Here is an 11,342-nt window from a genome sequence, read left to right as displayed (position 1 = left end):
TAAGGTAAAGAAATTTCATGAATTTTACACAGATTTAGGAGCACGGTGTTACTTCCCACCCGGCTCTCCCTCTCACCCACGCTCCCCCCACCTCCTTTCTTATTTTTCATTTAATTTTTATAACGACATACTTTCAGTTTATTTTATAATCATAAACTTAGCCCTCCACTAAGTAAAGAATTCAACAAGTAGTAAGAAGAAAAAACACTGTTTCTTAACAGTAGACACAAGGGCTGTCAATAAAAATCAAATAATAAATAATGATGATAAATAATAATCAAATCTCAAAATGTCGATTTTGCTCACATACATTATTTATTTATTTATTTTTTGACAGGCAGAGTGGACAGTGAGAGAGAGAGACAGAGAGAAAGGTCTTCCTTTGCCGTTGATTCACCCTCCAATGGCCGCTGCGGCCAGCACACCGCGCTGATCCGATGGCAGGAGCCAGGTGCTTCTCCTGGTCTCCCATGGGGCGCAGGGCCCAAGACTTGAGCCATCCTCCACTGCCTTCCCGGGCCACAGCAGAGAGCTGGCCTGGAAGAGGGGCAACCGGGACAGAATCCGGTGCCCCAACCGGGACTAGAACCCGGTGTGCTGGCGCCGCAATGTAGAGGATTGGCCTAGTGAGCCGCGGCGCCGGTCACATTATGTTTTTTTAAGCTGCCACTCCATTCCCCCAAAGGATTCCTATTTTTAAAGGGGCAACCAGGAAATTTAGATTTTTATAGTCTTGTGCTAGGTCCTTTACCCAAGACCATGAGTGAGTAACCCCATGGTTGTGTACAAGTTTACTGTAGATCGGGGAGTAAATATATTTAACTTCGGGACACACTTGTGATGCTAAATTAGTACTTCTCTGAGGGAAAATATAAATGATGGAATCCCCTGGGGGCCCAATTAGCCCTGGTTTTATTTTTACATTTTATAACTCATCTGAAGGAGAGAGTACACAGTGAAATCTATACATTCGTGGGTTCCTCTAAGCTCTTCTGGGTTGACAAATATTAAACCAATAGGAATGAACTTCCTGAGACTCCTCTAGGATCGTGTAAGTCAGCACAGAACTGGCAGGTGGCTTTCTGTGCGAGCAAGAATGAGAGCACACTGAGGAGAAGAGGCATCCGAAGTGTGCTCGGGATGATGCACCTCAGGCCATGGATTACCTCCAAGGAAAAGGACTTGACAATGACCGACAGGCCCCCAGGGTCAAGTGCATCTGGTGAAATACTGAAACCATCTTCTCGGGGAGTTAGCATACCGCAGGCTTGGGCCAGGCTGCCGTAAATAAATCCACTGACCTTTTAAATTCTGGGCTCAAAACCATCCTCAAAAGGTGAAAACAAGAGTAGCTAAAGGGCCCTTGGGAGAAACGGGGCCACAGGACCTAAGCCTTTGCGGGTGACTTCTGGGGGGACCCCCATCTCCCAGAGTCTGGAGCAGAAGGCAAGCTCCAGTTTGGGTGGACCAATATGGCAGCTCATATATCCCCCGTCCCCCAGGCCCAGGATGAGTGATGGGCATGTCCCCGCTCAGTCACATAACTGAGAGCTGATGGTGGAGACCAGGCAGCTCCAAGGGAGCACGGGAGGACATCATTGTCACCCCGTGCAGAGAAAACCAGACCAGTGGGGGAGGCTGGCGGGGAGCAGGCGCTGAGCGCGGCTCTCCGCCCAGTGCTCCACTTTGCACTCGGGTGTGTGCCGTCAGGAAGGCACCCAGTTATGTGCGGCTCCTAAAGGTGGAGGCAGATGTGGCCGTTGCCCCCGGGGGCCTTTCCTGCTGTGGAGAAGACGTGTCGCTCAAGAATGACTACAATTTTCAAAACTCTCAGTCGCTAGGGCCAGCCTGTGAGAAGTGTGCGGCTGTGGCCGCTTCAGTGCCAGTCACACACAGGGCTCTGCGGCACAACACCGCTTGCCAATAGTGCCAGAGCGAGCAGCTTCCTCGGGGCCGCCCGGCCTCCAGCAGTCTATTTTTAATATTTGCTTTCATTTCCTAATCCTCCTGAACAATAAAAATGAAAGTCATTATAATCAAGTGTGGCTGCGGTAATAAATACCTCACAGTACAAAAACACATTGTCCCCGCCTGACCAGTTGCCCATTTTCCAGAGTGTCTGGGCATTTATCTACCAGCAAGAGGCCGTTATCCTGCCACGCAGTGGTGTTCCACTGACACCTAATCTCCTAATTAAAATCGGGATAATGATGGACTGTTGAAATTCCGGTCAAAACGTCCCCTTTTCCGTTTGCATTTAAAAGGCAGCACACTCCTCCATGCGGGTACCCCACCCTGGGTGAGAACTTCGCCCGCCTTTGCCAGCATCCTGATGTCACTGGGCTTGTGGCTGGTTACACCCAAAAGAGCATCTAGAAGGGCCTCAAAGCCTGGCCGTCGCTTAGCAACGCCAGCAGCCTCCTCCTGCTCCTCGAGGTGGGTTCCGATTGGTCACGACTGTCGACGGGCGTCACTGACTTACGAGAGGCGACACTTGATTTTCACCTGGACGGCCAGAGCTGACACTTATCAGCAGGACGTTCTGCATAGCAATGAGTCGTGGCTGTTTTTAATATCTGGGTGGCTCGCAGCAGTGGTGGAGTAGGAGCAGGAGCGGTAAGTTTCATTAGCTGGGAGTCATTTTTCACCTGTTGGCCACCGTCTAGAGCACTTTAAGGAATCTGTTTTACCTTTCTGAGAAAACCAGCGGCATGCGTAGACTTTCTCCCGACCCCCGTAACTGACCCCTGACCTGAGAAATCCCCTCCGACATCAGCCCCTGAGCAGCATGGCCCGCAGGCCTAGGATGAAATGCCAAATTCATGGGGCTTAATTTACTAGCTCCTGCCTTTTTATTTTTTTACTTTTTAATTATTTATTTTCATGTTTATCTGAAAGACAGACAGAGGTCTTCCATCTGCAGGTTCACTCCCCAGGGGCCCACACAGGCAGTGCTGGGCCAGACGGAAACCTGGAGCTGGGAATGCATGTGGGCCACCCCTAGGGTGGCAGAGACCCAAGTACCTGGACGGTCACATGCCGCCTCCCAGCATGCACACTGCTGATACCTGGGGCAGAGGTGGAGCAGCCAGGATGTGAACAGGAACTCTGAAGTGGGACGCAGGTGTCCCGAGCAGCGGCTCAACACTGCCAAAGGCCCGCCCCAGCTCCTAGCTTTAGGAGGTTTAAGAGTAAAAGGGCAGCAAAAGTGTGTAAATTGCCACTTTATACCAGGAAGCAGAACCTACTGACAGAGCTGTGTGTTCCGTTTGTGTTCTGCTTATTACTCAAGACTGAGGGTGGCGGAGGAAGGCTCCTATCCACTGTTTCACTCCCCAATGCCCACAGTGGCCTGGACTGGGCCAGGCCGAAGCTGCAAGCCTGGAGTCTAATCGCAGTCTCCCACGTGGGTGGCAAAGATCTGATCACGTGAGCCTTCACCCTCTGCCTCCCGGGTCCTGCTTTCGCTGTAAGCGAGTCAGGACCGGAGCAGACTGGAGCTCAGGCACGCCTTTCGGGCCGTGGGCATCCCAGCCAGTGTTCTAACTGCCGCGCCAGTCGGCGGTCCCTCGTGTCCTGTTTCGGGTGTCAGAAACCACTTCGGGCAGGTAGTGGCAGCACTGGGTATTAAGACATTGCGAGTTGCAGCAGCAGAAGAAGGTGCTTTGCAGTTGAGGAGCGGCTGGAACAAAGGCGTCTGGGTGGAGCTGAGTCTGGGGAGTGGGGCGTGCACAGCGCTGGGACTGGTGAGGGGGACGGCGGGGAAGCAGTGGAAGCACACAGAGGTCGCTTGCTCTGTGCCCGGGAGCATCTGCCGCCTGCATCGCCAGTCGGCGAGCAGCTATTAACCACCCAGAAGTCGAAAGTTGGGGTCGGAGCCCAGCTCAGCTCTCTCCTGTAGGAGAAAGGGCTCCATTTCAGCTGCTCAGCCTGCCAGAGCCAGACACACCCCGGACAAGGGGCCGCAAGCGGATAGCTCTGGCGTCTCCCAGGGGGGCACGCAGGTTCCAGGAACGCCAAAGCCTTAAAAATAATGGGTGGTTTTGTTTTCTTCCTTTCCCAAGTATATGACATCAGATCTGCCTTGAGTGAAATTATTACCTAGAAGTGAGTGAGCCGAGGGGCACCAAGAACACGGGCCCTGATTTTGGTGGGACAGCAACAAGCCAGGAGTCAGACAGTCTGGGGTTGTGATTCTCACTGTCACAAAATAGTGGGGCACAAAAGTAACCAGATTCTGGCCTTTAGGTCCCCGTGTGACTCCGAAGTCGAGGCACGGATTCCATGACAGCAGGCTGCCGCAGGGGTGGGCTGTGTTGCTGCCAGTAAACAGGGCCAGCGACCCCGACCCGTCCTAGGCGGCTGGCCGCTCTCTCCGTGGTCCCAAGCAATGTGGCACAACGTGGCGACTGCCTCGGAGCCCTAGAACATCTGTGGAGGGGTGGTGCAGCTCCTTCAATTGGCCCTTGTTTGGGGTAGAGGACTCAAGTTCAGATTCAATGCCACGCCGGGAGTAAGAGGTAGCCTGGACCCTGGGCGTCCGTCCACAGCCGTATTCAGCAACCACGCTACATTCATGGTCAGATGGAAGGGGCACCTTCACCTGTCAGTAGTTCTTGGGCACTTTCTACATCAAGGCTCTCAACGAGCATTCAGTCCATTAATCATCTCACAGAAATTTCTAGAGAACCTAGGAACTGAGGAACACGGTGCCCCTCCCTTCTATGACAAATGCCAAAACCTTCGATGGCACACGGCGACGTACAGGCACAGAGCTTCTACGAGAGCCACAGCCAGTGTGTTACTGTCTATCTGTTGCTGTCTAACAGCGTGACCCCGAAACTTGGTAGCTTAAAGCGGCAGCCTTGTTAGCTTGCAGATTCCTACGGGCCAGGAATTCTGCATGGTTAGGCTGGGAGACTCCAGTTCGGGGCCTCTTGTGCAGGAAACAAACTGTCCACCTGTTCTGTGGGCAGGGTTGACTGGGAGAAGAGCACCCGTCTGCTGACACAGCAGATGATGGGCTAAGAATCTGGGCCCCTGCCACCACACGGGAGACCTGGATGGAGTTCCTGGCTCCTGGGTTTGGCCTGGCCCAGCCCCAGCCATTGCAGGAATTTGGGGAGTGAACCAGCGGATGGCAGATCTCTCCCTCTCTCTCTCTAACTACCTTTCTTTCTTTCTCTTTCTTTCTTTCTTTCTCTCTCTCTCTCTTTCTTTCTTTCTTTCTTTCTTTCTTTCTTTCTAGATTTATTTATTTATTTGAAAGGCAGAGTTACAGAGAGGCAGAGGCAGAGGCAGAGAGGGAGGGAGGGAGGGAGGGAGGGAGAGAGAGAGAGAGAGAGAGAGAGAGAGAAGGTCTTCCATGGCTGGTTCACTCCCCAGATGGCTGCAGTGACTGGAGCTGTGCACTCAATGCCAGGAGCTTCTTCCAGGTCTCCCACGTGGGTGCAGGGGCCAAGCACTTGGGCCATCTTCCACTGCTTTCCCAGGCCACAGCAGAGAGCTGGATCAGAAGTGGGGCAGCTGGAACTCGAACCAGCGCCCCTGTAGGATGCCGGCAATGCAGGCAGCGGCTTTACCTGCCACAGTGTTGTCCCCAGGTAACTCTGCCTTTCAAATAAATAAGTAAATAGATCTTTAAAACAGGCAAACAGAAAAAAAGAAAAAAAAAAAGAATGGGGAGTTGCCTGGGAAGAGCAAGGAGGTACAAGCCAGTGCGTGCCCCGGAGGACGACGCCCGGGTCTCGACCCCGACCCTCACTGCCTTTCGGTGCTAGGCGTTCTACGTGTGTTGCTTCTAATCTTGGTCACAGCGCTCCAAGGCAAGACACGGGTGGATAATAGGCATCTGCCCTTCTCCCGCTTAGCGGATGAGACCCAGGGCGGGGCAGCAGCTTGCTTGGGACCACAGGGCTGGAGAGTGCGGGGGAGGGGAGCTGGCAGGGCCAGGTGGCTGCACCCTCCCCCCCCCCCCCGGGCTGGTGTGCTTTATCTCGGGCCAGCTCTCGCCTTGCAGGGGGCAAACTCCGTGGTGAGATTCTGGGGCTCCCCTACGAGGAGAGGAGAAGAAAGGCCTGCGGCGGAGCTTCTGGCCCTCTGCGGTCCTTCCTCCGCTAGCTGTCTCCCGCCGGCACCCTGACTCCCAGTGCCTCAGACACAGTGGCAGGAATGCCTGCGTTGTTGTTGTTGTTGTTGTTGTTTACCTGGGCGCCTGACTAGACAGCAAGCTCCAGGCTTCCTTGGGCGTTTCCTTCCCAAGCCTGGACATGCCCTTTCCTCAGGGGCCCAGCGGGACGCGGCACCGCCAAGCCGAAGGCCGGGAAAGCTCCCCCTGAGGCTCGGCTGCCGGAACACCCGCCTCAGCTCAGGCTGCCACAGCTCCAACAACTCACACTTGTCCTCACGGAGAGCCGGGTGCTCATCTCCGGCGAGGCCTCCTTCCGTCTCGCTGGGTGCTGCCATGGCCCACCTTCCCCTGCGGGCTGGCGTTCACCAGGCTACAGTTCCTCCTGGACCCCGGCCCCCATTCTGGCCTCATTCAACCAGAACTATTTCCTTAGAGGCCCGTCTCCAGATACAGCTACCCCGGATGCTACGGCTTCAAAACATGAATTTTGCGGCGATATATTCAGTCCCTAACAACTCCCAGGAAAAAATTATTTTTTAAAACCAAAATAAAAACTTAATAGCATTAATATTTTATCTGCTTGGAAGTGCAATACATGTGCATTATGAAAAACTGGGGATAAAGCAAAAATAAAAACCACTCATTACCGTACAAAGAAAATGAAATGTAACAAGCAAATGAGAGTCATTCGTTAGGCTCTGAGTGATGGCAGCATTGTGTGCTCATGGGCGGGTGTGTGTTACCTTTGCCGCAGCCGCCTGCTTATCGGAAAATCTAGGGGCAGAACTGCAGGGTGTGTGGATGGTACAGAGATTATGCGAGCCCATCAAAGAGAGCTTTTGTTTGCATGCTACTCATGTAAGAGTAAACATTCCATAACTGCTTGTGCACAATGCAGGAAGAAAGCCTGGAATGACGGCTGTCGGCCAGCGCACAGATCATGCTCCTCTGTCCTATCACATCCTCTCTGCACTGCTTTTTAAAGCATCTTTCATATTACATGCCCCCTCTCATATCACATTAACCCAAATAAAAATGTCATTATCCATCAGTTCAACAGATAGCAGGCAGGGAGAGTAGAAAATTACAATCACGTCAGCCGGCAACAAGGCTTTCTAGTGGAAAACGCGCAGAACCGAGGGCGCGGCCGGCCCCAGGCTGCACTGGCACTCGGGGCCAGTGGGTGCCCCTCCTACACAGGGTGGGTGTCAGAAGGACTGCGTGTAAATCAAATTCTGTGCACATCTCTTTTGTTAGGCTAAAGGAGTTCAAGCCCGAGAGCTAAAGAGACCTCCCTTTCAAATGGTGTTTTTATTTTTTACTATGTTACTGTTCCTCTGAAATAAATCTAAAAGCTATTTTGGGACATAAGATCTTATTGAAATAGGGCTCGTTTGTACCACTACGCATATTAAAGATAATTGAAGAAGGGACCAGCACTGTGGCGTAGCAGGTGATGCCGCCACCTGTGATGCCAGCATCCCGTATGGGCACAGGTTCCCATCCCAGCTGCTCCACTTCTGAATCAGCTTCCTGCTAATGGCCTGGGAAAGCAGTGGAGGACGGCCCAAGTGCTTGGGCCCCTGCACCCGCATGGGAGACCTGGAGGAAGCTCCTGGCTGCTGGCTTCAGCCTGGCCCAGCCATGGTTGTTGTGGCCATTTGGGGAGTGAACCAGTGGATGGAAGATCTCTCTCTGCCTCTCCTTCTCTCTATAGCTCTTATTTCTAGAGAAATAAGTAAATCTTTTTTAAAAGTTGCAGAAATACAGCCAGTGAAGTAGACAGCAATGGGGCTTAGATGGAAGGGTTCTCCAGACACGAAGTTAGGCCGATGCCTCTTGGAAGACGAGGCTCAGCAGCCAAAGTAAGGGACGCACTTGCACACTCTCGTACGAGGAATCATTTCAGTGATGGCCTGAGCGTTTGGAGAAGCATGCAGCAGTCACGGAGAGTCAGCAAGGGTGTCAGGACAGTGCCAGTCTTTTATGAGCGACGTCCAGGGAGGCAGAGGAGGTAACTCACGTTTCTGTTCTGGCGAATCACGTGACAGAGTCTTCCCCGCTGACTCGCGGTGGCCGCCGAGGTCTGCATAGTGACAGAGCTGAGGACAGTGACGATGCGAGGCAGGCGTCACGGAGCTGTGGGTAAAGCTGCAGCCTCCGCCAGGGCCAGCGTGGGTTCCGGCCGCTCTGCTTCCAATCAGCTGCCTATTAAGGCACCTAGGCAGTAGCAGATGGCCCACGCGTCCGGGCTCCTGCCACCCCCAAGAGAGATCCGAGCGGAGCTCCAGCTCCTGGCTTTGGCCTGGCCCCAGACCTGGCCACTGCGGGCATTTGGGGAGTGAGCCAGCAGGCGAAAGGGCTCTCTTGCTCTTGCGCTATCGCTATGCCTTTCAAATAAACAAATAAATCTTGGAAAAAAAAAAACCCAGGGGTGATGGACCCTAAAGTGGTTGTCTAGTAGAGGGCCCCAGGGCTCTGTACTCCATCCTGTCTGTGTGGCAAAAGGATGCATGAGGACTTACAAGACACTTAGTAAATTTCGGAGGGAACAAAGGGAGGAGCCAACACTGCAGGTAATGCAGTTTTAATATGTAGATATGTCCCTTGACCCATTCTAAGCCCATGAATCTTTTTTTTAAGATTTATTTATTTATTTATTTATTTATTTATTTGAAAAGCAGAGTTACAGAGACAGAGGCAGAGAGAGAGGTCTTCCATCCACTGGTTGACTCCCCAAATGGCTACAATGGCTGGAGTTGGGCCAAACTGAAGCCAGGAACCAGGAGCCTCTTCCAGGTCTCCTGTGCAGGTGCAGGGCCCAAGGACTTGGGCATCTTCTACTGCTTTCCCAGGCCAGAGCAGAAAGCTGGACTGGAAACAGAGCAGCTGGGACTCGAACTGGCATCCATATGGGATGCCGGCGCTGCAGGCAGCGGTCCCCATGCATCTTGAAAAGCAGAAAATTCTTTCTCCCAAGGTGGCCAAAGGGCTGGCAACAAGGGGAGGGGTCAGCTATGCTACAGTGTCTTCACTTGGGTGGGCTCTGCTCTGCATGGTCTGCTCTTGACCTGTCGTTGGCCACCAGAGGGATTCCCAGGCCACTGTCCCTGCCGTCCGAGCCCCCTCTGCGGCCAGCTTCCTTGGAGCCTTGCAGCTCTGAGCTCAGACCCCAATTCCCTCCCTCCAGACCTGCAGGAATGCCCGCCAGTCCTCGGAGGGCCAAGTGCCTGAGAGAGCTCCCACAGCTGAGCAGTTGGGCTCCTGGTGACACGGTTCTTTCCTGCGGCCACAGAGCACACAGTGAGGTGGCTGGACAGGGCGTGTGAGGCAGGCGTCCAACAAAGCCACACCACCCTCACACCAACCCCAGCTGCCGGGGCTGCCCCCTCTCCCAGGCTTTCCCAACCACCTGAATATTCTAGGACAGCGAAGACATGCTTCTGCTCAGAGCACAGGGCAAGCAAGCCTTTTACTGGAATAAATGCAATGTAAATGTAAAACCTTTCTAACAAATGCACCTTAAAGGGTCCTGCAATCCAGGGCACACGGTGATGATTCACGGGGAAAGCGCCTGTGGTTTTCCCTGACCCGAGCCTCAGTGTTTGCCTGCGTCATGTGTCATCTACGAGAGTCAACACAGCCTGGCTTCGCCGCTGACGTGCGGGGTGCAGAGCACAGGAAGTGACTCATTCGGTTCCGGCACTGTTTGCCTGACAGTTCCTGAAATACTGGGCCCACCACGGGAGCGGCCTTTAGGAGAGACCCTGATCTTAGAAAATGGGGGTGGAGAGAGAGAGAGAGAGGGAGAGAAAGGGAGAGAAGGAACAAGGGGAGAGAGGGAGAGAGAGATAACAGCCATGTGCTAAGAGGAGTGGTTGAAGGGACAGGCGCCGACCCTGCAGCTGCTTGCTGTGGCTGGGGCTCCGTCAGCTTGTTCAAGGGAGCCGGGCTGTGCCTCGGTACAACACACCTCGTGATAAGCAGGTTAATGTTTCATAACTGCTCCCAGGCCGCAGATTTCCACAGCAGAGAGTGATGCAATCAGCATGGGATCATTCATTCACTTATTCAACAAAGAATCATATATGCCAGGCACTATTTTAGGTGCTGAGATGAACCAAGAGGAAAAAGTGTCCCCCACCCCCAAGAACTCAGTATTCTAGTGTCAAAGTAAAAAGTCTCAAGAACAAGGAAAACTTCAAAATATGTTTTCCATAGGACATGATCAGAAAACGTATTACAGCCCGTCACTTTAGCCCTGCTACTTGTTTAGAATGGGACTGGTGCAGTGTCCCCTGTGTCCCTGTAGAATGTGCACTGGTGCAGTGTCCCCTGTGTGCCTGTAGAATGTGACCGGTGCAGTGTCCCCTGTGTGCCTGTAGAATGTGACCGGTGCAGTGTCCCCTGTGTGCCTGTAGAATGTGACCGGTGCAGTGTCCCCTGTGTGCCTGTAGAATGTGACCGGTGCAGTGTCCCCTGTGTGCCTGTAGAATGTGACCGGTGCAGTGTCCCCTGTGTGCCTGTAGAATGTGACCGGTGCAGTGTCCCCTGTGTGCCTGTAGAATGTGCACTGGTGCAGTGTCCCCTGTGTGCCTGTAGAATGTGACCGGTGTAGTGTCCCCTGTGTGCCTGTAGAATGTGACTGGTGCAGTGTCCCCTGTGTGCCTGTAGAATGTGACCGGTGCAGTGTCCCCTGTGTGCCTGTAGAATGTGACCGGTGCAGTGTCCCCTGTGTGTCTGTAGAATGTGACTGGTGCAGTGTCCCCTGTGTGCCTGTAGAATGTGACTGGGTCAGTGTCCCCTGTGTGCCTGTAGAATGTGACTGGTGCAGTGTCCCCTGTGTGCCTGTAGAATGTGACTGGTGCAGTGTCCCCTGTGTGCCTGTAGAATGTGACTGGTGCAGTGTCCCCTGTGTGCCTGTAGAATGTGACTGGTGCAGTGTCCCCTGTGTGCCTGTAGAATGTGACTGGGTCAGTGTCCCCTGTGTGTCTGTAGAATGTGCACAGGGTGCAGTGTCCCCTGTGTGCCTGTAGAATGTGACTGGTGCACTGTCCCCTGTGTGCCTGTAGAATGTGACTGGGTCAGTGTCCCCTGTGTGCCTGTAGAATGTGACTGGTGCAGTGTCCCCTGTGTGCCTGTAGAATGTGACTGGTGCAGTCTCCCTGTGTGCCTGTAGAATGTGACTGGTGCAGTGTCCCCTGTGTGCCTG

The 11,342-nt window shown here is 53.4% G+C and overlaps 1 protein-coding gene across 3 annotated transcripts in view; it reads left to right on the top strand.

Moving 5' to 3' along the window:
- The window catches only part of TBXAS1 (thromboxane A synthase 1), a 216,382-nt gene that overhangs the window by 119,883 nt on the left and 85,157 nt on the right, over positions 1 to 11,342 (top strand). The window lies entirely within an intron of this gene.

Source organism: Oryctolagus cuniculus, chromosome 3, assembly GCF_051225735.1.
Source record: "Oryctolagus cuniculus isolate XC-2025 breed Fujian yellow rabbit chromosome 3, ASM5122573v1, whole genome shotgun sequence".
In the NCBI taxonomy this organism is placed as follows: domain Eukaryota; kingdom Metazoa; phylum Chordata; class Mammalia; order Lagomorpha; family Leporidae; genus Oryctolagus; species Oryctolagus cuniculus.
The sequence above is the reverse complement of the archived record's forward strand: the minus strand, read 5'-3'. Positions and strand labels throughout refer to the sequence as shown.